At 31.4% G+C, this 11350-nt stretch overlaps 1 long non-coding RNA gene across 1 annotated transcript; it reads right to left on the bottom strand.

Moving 5' to 3' along the window:
* Positions 1 to 551: 551 nt before the first annotated feature.
* LOC127724860 (uncharacterized) lies at positions 552 to 3084 on the bottom strand. The gene is made up of 3 exons (XR_007992762.1): positions 2940 to 3084; positions 1761 to 1880; positions 552 to 750 (listed from the first exon to the last, which is right to left on the bottom strand). It is a non-coding gene; the product is annotated as an uncharacterized LOC127724860 (long non-coding RNA).
* Between the last annotated feature and the right edge of the window lie 8266 nt (positions 3085 to 11350).

Below are 11350 nucleotides of genomic sequence, written 5' to 3'. Positions count from 1 at the left end.
ATTGATATAAAATTCAAGAGCTTGCGTAATCTATCATGATTTGCTTGATAAAATGTTTGCTGCTCACAGGACGCTATTTACGATTCCCACTTGTAAAAAGATGAAGTTAGCCAGTATTTAAGTCGTCATTATGATTTGATTAACCGTTATTAAACAACATTGTCACAGATGGCCAGAGATATGTTCCATGTGTCGTAGCCACAATACTATCCGCTTTTCTAGATTGTCACAGAATTAGACTTACAAATGTATCAACGTATCCATATACATATGATGATAAGGTACAAACAGAAAGCAAAAATATAGTGTGTGACGGGAGGGAAAGAACAATGCTTAAATGATGGTGAAAATGCAAAACCTATACAATTAAACTCAGTATTATGTATGTCATTGTGTAGATCTGTTTTTAGTTTTCAAGACTGTTGATTGCCTTCTAGGTTTCGTTTTTCTCAGTGTTTTGTCGGTTTCTTTTCGACATAAGAATTTTGATTTTTCTTTTTATCTCTGGAAAATATTTTTTTCAATTTTAAATTAATCCTATTAGTCATAAAATCAATAAAAATATGTTTAATAAAGTTCTTTGCAACAAACCAAAGGAATAGAAACAAAGAACACAATTTTCATATGCATACAAGTTCAAAATGCTTTCAATCTTTTTCGTCAGGTCAAAATCTTAATCCCAATCATTTCTATCATTCCTATCATTCCTCTCATATCTATCATCCCCATCCCATCCGTTGTTATTATAGCCTACAAAGAAACGAAAAACAACAATTTAAAAAATAAATAAACTACATGTACAAAGTAGTTATCAAATATACCAGGATTATAATTTAATACGCCAGACGCGCGTTTCGTCTACATAAGACTCATCAGAGTCGCTCAGATCAAAATAGTTAGAAAGCCAAACAATTACAAATCTGAAGAGCATTGCAGACCCAAAATTCCAAAAAGTAGTGCCAAATATTACACTTCAAAGACCGTTATTTCAACAGTAAACCCAAAGTGTTCGGGTTACTCACAACCATCTGATTACCAAATGAATTCTATATTTGCCGTAGGAGCGTTTAGAAGATTTAAAAGAAATTTATCCATCCTCCCCTCTTAAAATTTGTTTGTTTAAAGTGCAATTCGAAGATTGTGTTATTTATAGAAGTATGGGTGTCAAAAGGAAAATAACACTTAATACAAATTTTGTGTGTCTGTAGCGCTTTATTGTCTGCTAAGAACGATCAAGTTTCATTCTTGTTTTATCTTCAAGACTTAGTTTTTTTCATTGATGTTTTATATATCAATAAATGATGGAAACTGATCTGTACTGATACATAGCTGTCGTGTGTTTAAAACGTTGGTAGGGGTTCTTTCATGTGTATAGACAATTGTATTTTATTTACTGTGACATGTCGTGGGATTTGTTTAATGAGGTTGAAGTATCTTCACAAAGCTGTATGCTGTGCATAATCTATTTATATAAAGTTTAGTTTTGATTAAGACATATGTATTTGTAAAACCATTTTAGTCTTTGTGATTCATGCCATTGATAATATTATCCTTGACAAGCGAATGCAAGTATTCCTAAATCTGATATTTTGACTGTATTCCTGATAGGTATGTATTAGCATGATAATTTATCTTAAAAGCAATATGTGCACATAAATGTTCCTCAATTCCGAACAACATTGATGAGATAACTTAGTAAACCCTGTGTCTAAAATAAATGTTAATAGTCTAAGTGCATGTAGTGAACACACTTTACTCACTTTTAGCACAACAAGTTTGTCTATTCCAGCAGCCGCTTACACCTCTTACCACGTAGTACCCTCTAGCACATCTTCCATTACTGCAATATCCCCCTACGCTACTACAGGTCCTAGCACAACCTTAGATAATATATATAACCAGATAAAATTTAAGACCAATGTAACGCATATTATAAATTTTATTTGCAAAACTTTTTTATCAAGACAAGTATGTTTTTGAATATAATTTCTAATTTGATATACAAGATAAATATAACAGAAACAACTTAATTTTTGATATTTTAGATGTATAAAGATATATCTATTTGCCGTAAAATACAGGACAAAAGTAAAAACTAAATTAAAAAAAGAATTACAAAATATGAACACAAACATGATTTTTTCAAATTTTAAATGTCTCAGATATACATATTTTAGAAAAAAATAGATTAATAAGAAAAATATGATTGATAAGAACTTGTTTTCTTTTTTTAAAGGAACACACATTCCAGGTGAACAGTAGCAGTCGTAATATTCATTTGACAATGATATATATTGAAAGAAAGAGAAAAAATAATTAAAAAAAACCTCAGTACAAACATCCTGAACAGTAAAAAAAAGACACATTTACTTTCAATAACGGACACTCCAAAATGAAACAAACGTAACCCCATATCATTTGTTTTTCTATTAGTAAAACAACGAAGAGTTCATAGTCCAGATACCCAGATAAAGACTTGGCAAAGGCATATAATTGTAGTAATGCGTGAGCCAGCTTTACTTGTTAGATTTTTTCTCGGAGTTCGGTATTTTTGTGATTTTACTTTTTGTTACTTACAACCTCCCGGTGCACTTATTTAATCTTAATTTCTTACAAAAAAATACACAAGCATTAAGTAGCTATCAACAGAAAAAAATCTTACTTTAACAAAGAATTGATTAAGCGGAACATAATTTCGAAAGTCTGGTGAAAATGTGCTAGATATTACGGAAACTATAATTAAGCTATATCGATTGTTTAATTTCTGCCTCCCAATAAAACAAAACAAAATAAAAAAAGCAACACTTCTATCCGGTTTCATGAAATCTTACTATAAGCTTTTAATATACATGTGAATATGTTTTAGAATAAGATAAAGTATAAGGAAAGACAAGCCAATTATTGCAACTACGATTATTTAAGTTATACATAAAACTTACCTATTCCAATCAATGTTGAAAGAAGAAACACTGTTAGCAGAACCTTCATTGTCGTCATTGTGTTGTGAAACTATCATCGAAGCTACGTTCTTTTATATGCAAAGACCTGTCAAATATCCCATGCTTAATTATTTGACGAGTGTTGTTTAAGTGAATATGTAAATTGCAAAAATATATGCATCGATCAACAGATCAAGGTAATTAAGTTCAAGAAAAAATAAAATTTACTATAAGGCCAATCCTATTCTATATAAGTTTAATAAGTTTAATGTCCCTTCCGTTTGTATAAAATACCAAGAAATAAGTTGATAAAAACAACAGAGTTACCAGTTCATTAAAAGAAATAGATTTTTCCTCGGAGTTCATTATTTTTGTTATTTTACTTTGTGATAAATTTCATGCGTTCGAAACACTTTTCTATATAAACACTGTTGTTCTGCACATAAAAAATCATTTATCATTGTAGAGATAGGCTTTTATTGCCAAATCATGAATATGGGCAACAAAATCCTCGCTAAAACAAACCTTTGGTTATAAAAGATTATTACTTTAAATCATTACTTACAAAACCTGTTATCATAAAATCATAAATTCCTTAGAGGGAACTCGTTTACTGGTAGAGATTCGGAATGTTTTAAAAACATTGAAATTAAACTGGTACTTAATATTCGTTGTTTGTCAATTTAAAATCGTAAACATGGAATTTAATCAAGATCAGCACATCCTAAACGGATACAATAACCAAGTTATTGCATAACCTCTGAATTATTAACCCCTTAACCCACCATTTTCTTCGGATCATGTCTGTACTAGATACATGTAAGAAAAATGGCTTCCGTTGATTGAAAGTGTTTGATTTTGTAAGCTTTTATGGACTTCCTCTTTTTGAATTGGTATGTTTAATACTCATTTTCGGCCATCTTTAGATTTTAGGACCACCAGTACATTGCAAGTAATTTTGTATATTTGTCTGTCCAATAAACCCGATAAACATCATAGCAAATCCATCTATGGTCAACTTTGCATGAGGAAGTTGTTATTAACATGATACCAAAATACCATCTGATCAACAATTTATAACTAAATCAACAAACAAACTTTCTCTCTCTCTCCCTTGTAACAGAAAAATATATCATTCCGAATAACCTATCTTTATTATTTCAATCACTTATTTAACGGACAAAAAATATAGGCTAGCCTCAGTGTAAAGACTGTAAAAAAGAAAGTAACTCTATAACTTGTAATTGATTACTTATAAAATATTACAAAAGGGATTATTTAACAAGACGTACAAATTTGTATACTTTTTATTCCTAGCATTAATCGGTATTTTTTCAATTGTTTGTTAAACAAAGAAAAGTAATAGGACGGCCTACGTGTACTTAAAACCGCGAGGATGAAAAAACCGACACCTGGTACAAAACATTGGTACCGTTGATGATTTGACACACTTTGAAAGATTGATAGTAATTAACAGGTTGTCTATATGCATTTTGACTATTGATTTGTTCTAAAAGTGATTTATGACAGTTAACACAGATCACATGATACAGATAAGCGGTCGTATGCGGACGATATTGCAATGTAAAAATGATCATGCTTATTTATTCAGTACATGCTTTTAATGAGTTTCCTTATTGCTATTCTATTTTTCAAAACCGCCGTGAAACTTTCTACACGTGATGAAACCTCACACCGCAAGACCGTTTTAAACGGAATAATTAGATTGAATGGACCACAATGTGGTATTTTATAAATCAAATTATAAAATATGGTATAATATTAACAAATTACATAATATAAAGAAAAGTAGGAAAAATATGACATTACTTTTCTGACAATCTAATTGTCAAATTCGGAATCAATGCATGCATTAAAACGTCCAGGTCTTTTACCTTATAAATTAATAGATGCATTGTTATTCGTCATAATTGTAGAACTTTTATTGATGGAGCATAGTAAGTATGTCAATATTTGTATTTGAAGAAAATAAATACTGAATTACAATACAAACCTTAGTTTATCTAAGAAATGAGTTGTTATACGAGAGCCTGGTTGTTTTTTAAGATCAGGTAGTAAAAAATATATGCGCATATTTTAACCGCATTATTCATATGAGAAGAAAACTGCCATGCATGGAGTTTTGATGTAACTGCTGTTCGATATCTATTAAATCTACGGTTATAAAACGGGCAGATTTGTTTGTAAAACAATAATTCTCAAAAGATTATATGCCATGCATTATAAGATATATCCTCAGGTCAGCATCGCCCAATGGGATATGGAACATTAGTTTTTCTCAGTAATTTCGTAATTTTTCATAGGAGAATTCAATAAAAGTATGTTAAAAATTACTTCAGTACTAAAACCCTTATTACTGAGTTGTGGTACCTTCGGGAACTTACAGTTCACCAGCAAAGGTATCGACTTAGTTTCAGTACTAAATGAAACTGACAATATATTAGCTTTGTGTTGTTAAAGAACGGTGAAAGATACCAAAGGGATATTCAAACAAACTTATGAATTGACAATACCTTGGCAAAAAAAACGAAAAAAACGACCAAAAGAAAACAACAGTAAACAAAACGCAGCATAGAAACTAAAGACTGAGTATCACGAACACCACCAAACATCGGGGTGATCTCATGTGTTCAGCAGATCCTGCTCGACTGTTGGTACCCGTAGTGATGCATATATAAGTACAAACCCGGTGATAAGTGTAATTAGGTAGGTCATATTCGAAGAAAAGAAGACAGCCTTGTGGTTACGGCAATTGTAAATGTGAAACTAGCTTAAGTTTTAAAGTGGTTTATTTAACAATTGAGTTGTTTTGTAAAACTGTTTGAAACTAGTGAAAAAAAACTGTATCCGTATTTTGTTATATAAAATTGCTGATTTGGAATATCAATCAAACTGGTTTCAACAGTTTGATCATTTAACTATCCATGTTCGATAAGTTTGATATTAATATGTATGTAAAACAACCAACAAATCCTATTTAGGTTGAAACTGTATATTCAACCCAATTTTTACAAATAAATTCGCTTTACTACTTCATATATATTCCGTTTTAAGTCAATGTCTGAATGATAATTTTCAAACACTCTGTAATGACAACATTTTGTGTTCTCTTTATGTTGTAATGTGATGGAATGTATTGCTTGGAGTTTTCACGTGTAGATTTGACAAATTTGATAAACATTTTTAAGTCTGCGTTTGAAGAAATGAGATGAATACGTTTTATTAGCAAGTTAATTTAAACAACGTAAAACCTCTTTGTCAACTGTTTTCATAACTATATGAAATAAAAATTATTTAAAGTTTTATATAAAGGCAACAGTAGTATACCGCTGTTCGAAACTCATAAATCGATAGAGATAAAAACAAATCCGGGTTACAAACTAAAACTGAGGGAAACGCATCAAATATAAGAGGAGAACAACGACACAACAAAAACACAACATTAAAATTTGTAACACACACAGAACGAACTATAATATAACAATGGCCATTTTCCTGACTTGGTACAGGACATTTTAAGAAAAAAATGGTGGGTTGAACCTGGTTTTGTGGCATGCACCATTAATGATTCAGTTAAATTATTACCAGAACATAAATACATTTGTTTTTATATTTAATTTACTAAAGTTAGACGTGTATTTTCAATTTTCAAGTAAAAGAAAGTTGTATACTTCATAATTATGTAAAATAATATCATCCCGATGGTGACAGAGAACAACTTTTGCGGTATAGTACGATTTAACGAATATCTCTTTTTTAACTTAATGTCCAGATCCGTTTTATCCCTCTCGGCAGTCTGTCCATAAACAAGATTAAAAAAATAATCTTACTAGTTATACAAATTGTTGAAGAGATAAACCTACAGAAAAATATTGATTAACTAGTACGATTTATTCTATAAGATATAATTGCAAATGATTGCTGTTGAATTTATTAAGTAGACAATGAAAACAACAATATTCTTTGTCTTTTTCAAAATAGAAATAGAAAGAAAGGGGAAATAAAGTAAAGAAAAACAAATTGATTCTGATAATCTCTAAATAAAAAATCTTGGTGATTTACGGAAAATCAAGTTCGAAACAATGTTTGTAATAAGCGCATATTTTCTGCATAACATCATCAGTTGCGCTCAAATTAAAACAATTTGCAAAAATAATGCGAAGTTAAAGATCATAAGAAATAAAAAAAAATCCGAAAAATTGTACAAAAGACGTCTGTTTAAGTGTTCCGAATTATTCAATAGTTTATAAACAGTTTAATTTACATAAAATCAGTGTATGGTGGATATCTCCTGTAAACACAAAAGAACTGACTTCCGGCTCATGATTACGTCGACAGCCGAAGCATGGACCCAGTTGTCGAAAAACTTATCATAGATACTAGGTTTATAATTTGCTACGCCAGATTCGTGTTTAAACCATGTAAGACTCGTCAGTGGCCCTCGAAATATAACAGTTGGAAGGTAAAATCAAATATGTATATGTAGTCGAATAGCATTAATAAAATGTGCGAAACGCGGTTAGGCAACCTATGACCTTAGGTAGAAAACAATAATTCAAGCTACTATAAGCAGTGAGTTTACAAAAAAACTAAACAAATAAAGGATCTTTCATGTCAGCACAAACTTTTGCCTAATGGACTGTAGAAACCCTCAGGACGAAAAAAATGTTCGACTTTATAAACCAACGGAACAAAACGTCCACCAAAAGTGGTTGTTAAACTTAGCAGGGACACCATGGTTATAATTTCATTCAACAGACACTCGTTAAGTCTACATAAAATTCACCAGTGGCCCTTGAAATAAAGCAGTTAAAAGGGCTAATTCACTAGTATTAAAACCTGAAACAAATGTGCTAAAACCTGCTTAGGCATTCTTTATACGAATTTTAATCTTAAACGGTTATTTTGATTTTAACATCATTTGAAATGTCTAAACGATAAATTATTAAGGTATCTTTAGTATTTCAGTCAATTGTCATACTGATCTACTGCGGCAATTAATTAAGTAATAATCAGACAATTTAATTCAGTCCATGTAGTATTTTTGTAAGTTTTCAGACAATTCAGTATGTTGTTACATGTAAGGTGTACAGGTTAATAACAATTACTGAACAGTCTGAAAATATACTGAACAGATTTTAATTGACTGCAGTCAAATTGCCTGAACTGTATGGAATTTATCATAGTGACCAGTCTGAATATTTACTAAAACATTGAAAAATACTTAATAATAATTTATTTGTTCAGTCTTTAAGGGCTTTAAGATCAAAATGACCGTTTGTTGATTTGCTAGTGATCCGATAAAAACCCTCGTATTTCGATTAATTCAACATTTTATTAAGATATTTATAAAAATGAACACATCAATGATATTTAATGTTCACATCCGCGCTGAATACTGGACTGGTAAAACTATCGGGCTGAAAAAAAACGTATTAACAATAACACCGATTTTTCCAAAAGAAGTTTACAAAGAGGAAGTCCACAAAATCTGACTTAACCAAATGCTCGACTATTTCAACCAACCGAAACACAACAACGGATCGAGATGTACACCAGTAGTAGAATCGACCAAATTGTTGTCAGCCTCGTCAAAGATATCAGGCTTATAATTTGGTAACTTTTTTAATTTAATTTCTATTATTGTAAATATATTTTATGTTGTAATCAAACCTTCTCGTATCGGAAGTATTTGACAGATTCTTGTACGATCTTATCCCAGAATCTTGAATCGTCTGCAATGAAATCGTATCGGGCATGTTTAAATGATAATAGTTATCAAAGGTACCCGGATTATAATTTAATACGCCAGACTCGCGTTTCGTCTACATAAGACTCATCAGTGACGCTCAGATCAAATAGTTATAAAGCCAAACAAGTACAAAGTTGAAGAGAAAATAAGGATAAGGTAATCTATTCCTGGGATAAGAAAATCCTTAGTTTTTCGACAAATTCAAAGTTTTGTAACAGGAAATTTATAAAAATGACCATATAATTGATATTCAGACTACTAGGCTGGTGATACCCTCGGGGACGAAACGTCCACGAGCAGTGGCTTCAACCCAGTGGTGTAAATAGTTATCAAAGGTACCAGGATTATAATTTAATACGCCAGAAGCGCGTTTCGTCTACATAAGACTCATCAGTGACGCTCAGATCAAAATAGTTATAAAGCCAAACAAGTACAAAGTTGAAGAGCATTGAGGACCCAAATTTCCAAAAAGTTGTGCCAAATACGGATAAGGTAATCTATTCCTGGGATAAGAAAATCCTTAGTTTTTCGAAAAATTCAAAGTTTTGTAACAGGAAATTTATAAAAATGACCATATAATTGATATTCATGTCAACACCGAAGTGCTGACTACTGGTCTGGTGATACCCTCGGGGACGAAACGTCCACCAGTAGTGGCATCGACCCAGTGGTGTAAATGGTTATCAAAGGTACCAGGATTATAATTTAATACGCCAGACGCGCGTTTCGTCTACATAAGACTCATCCGTGACGCTCAGATCAAAATAGTTATTAAAATCTTACATATTCAATAATGTCAAATGAGTATCTTCCTTAACACAATTGCCGACAATAATTTAAAAACTAGAGGCTCTAAAGAGCTTGTGTCGCTCACCTGCATCTTCAACAATGGCCATTTTTTTGGTAAAAGGCATCATGAAAGAGCAATAAATCTGTAAAGAGTTTACTGACAATTTCAGTCATGCTGATGATTTTGAAGAGCTTAGTCCAGCTGATCATTTTTGCTCTTTAAATTTTTATGTACATTTGTATCTATTATATATTTCAAAATAATAGAAAAAAACTGAAAAAATGGTAAAAATTATCTGTAACTCTAATAAAAAGTTGACTGAAGATTTCAGCTATGATGGCTTTTTTGTAGATCTTGTATTGCTGATCATTTTTCAGCCATTCAAAGTTTCTATACATCTATTATGATTTAAAATTTTCAAGATAATATTTCATTAGAGGGCAATGATTCCAATAAGGGGTCGTCAGATGATTTCAACTATGTTGCCTTATTTGTATATCTTGTCTTGCTGATCATTTTTGCTAGCTTAGTTTCTATCTATATATTATAGTTATTAACAAAAACACACAAATTAATAAAAATGGTCTTTAAAGGGCAATTACTCCAATAAGGAGTCGTCTGACTTTTTCGACCTTGTACAACTTATTTGTAGATCATGCTCTGCTGACCATCAGCACTCTATCAGTTATATTTTGTCAAGATGAAATGTAAAAAAATGTTTTTTAAGAGCAATAACTCCTATAAGATGTTGTTTTATAGTTTTGATATAAATAGACAATAGGTATAGCTCATCATCCTTAACGTTTCTGCCCATGTCAGATTTTTCTCAATTGATAGCGGTTTTCAGGAGATAATAGACAAAACTTTAAGTTAACCCTATGTTATATTTTTAGCCATTTCGGCCATATCTGTTTTCAGGCATGTACATCGGACACATTTTTTAATCTTGATACCCTAATAATGATAGTTTCAGAGGAGAATAGTTTTGTATGATACTAATCCAAAACCCCAAAAAGATAAAAAGATAAAATTCTTCATAAAAGGACGATAACTCAAATAAGGAGTCGTCTGACGATTTCAGCTACGTGACCTATTTGTAGATTTTGTCTTTCTGATCATTTTTTTATTAAATTTTCTCTCTATCTATTTTTGTTTTCAAAATAATCATGAAAATGAAAACAGCAGTAAAATTTGACACGAAGGGCAATACCTCCGACAAGAAGTCGTCTGACAGACATAAACTGCTTGATAAATGAATTAGTTATTGACAATTCATTTGGAAACCCAACATATACCCTCACGACACTTACCAAAGAGGAAATCCTGGATAAACATAGGTCTGTTCTATGTTCCTTTGGAATTTCAACCAAAGATGAAGAACTGGATCTTCCATCACTGTATTGGATACCTAAACTACATAAGTGTCCTTACAAACAACGGTATATTGCTGGGCCTTCCAAGTGCTCCACGAAACCTCTTTCTAAATTATTAACATCTATTTTATCAGCAATCAAAGCCGGGCTCCAAAGTTATTGTGAAACTGCCTATTCTAGAGGTGGCGTGAATCTGATGTGGATACTAAAAAATTCCAAAGATCTTTTAGAGTACATACAATCTAAGACTCTCTCATCTTGCAATAGTATTAAAACATTTGACTTTTCTACACTTTACACAAGTATTCCCCATTCCAAACTAAAAGACACATTGAAAGAGTTGGTATTACTTTGCTTCATTAAAAAGAATGGCGAACGTAGAGACAAGTATCTTGTCTTGGGGAGGGATAAATCCTACTTTGTAAAGAATCACTCTGTTTCAAACAAAAAATTCTCTGAAACTGACATTATCAAG

Source organism: Mytilus californianus, unplaced genomic scaffold (assembly GCF_021869535.1).
Source record: "Mytilus californianus isolate M0D057914Y unplaced genomic scaffold, xbMytCali1.0.p SCAF_14, whole genome shotgun sequence".
Lineage (NCBI taxonomy): Eukaryota > Metazoa > Mollusca > Bivalvia > Mytilida > Mytilidae > Mytilus > Mytilus californianus.
Note: the sequence above shows the minus strand (reverse complement) of the source record. Positions and strands in the feature narration are given on the sequence as shown.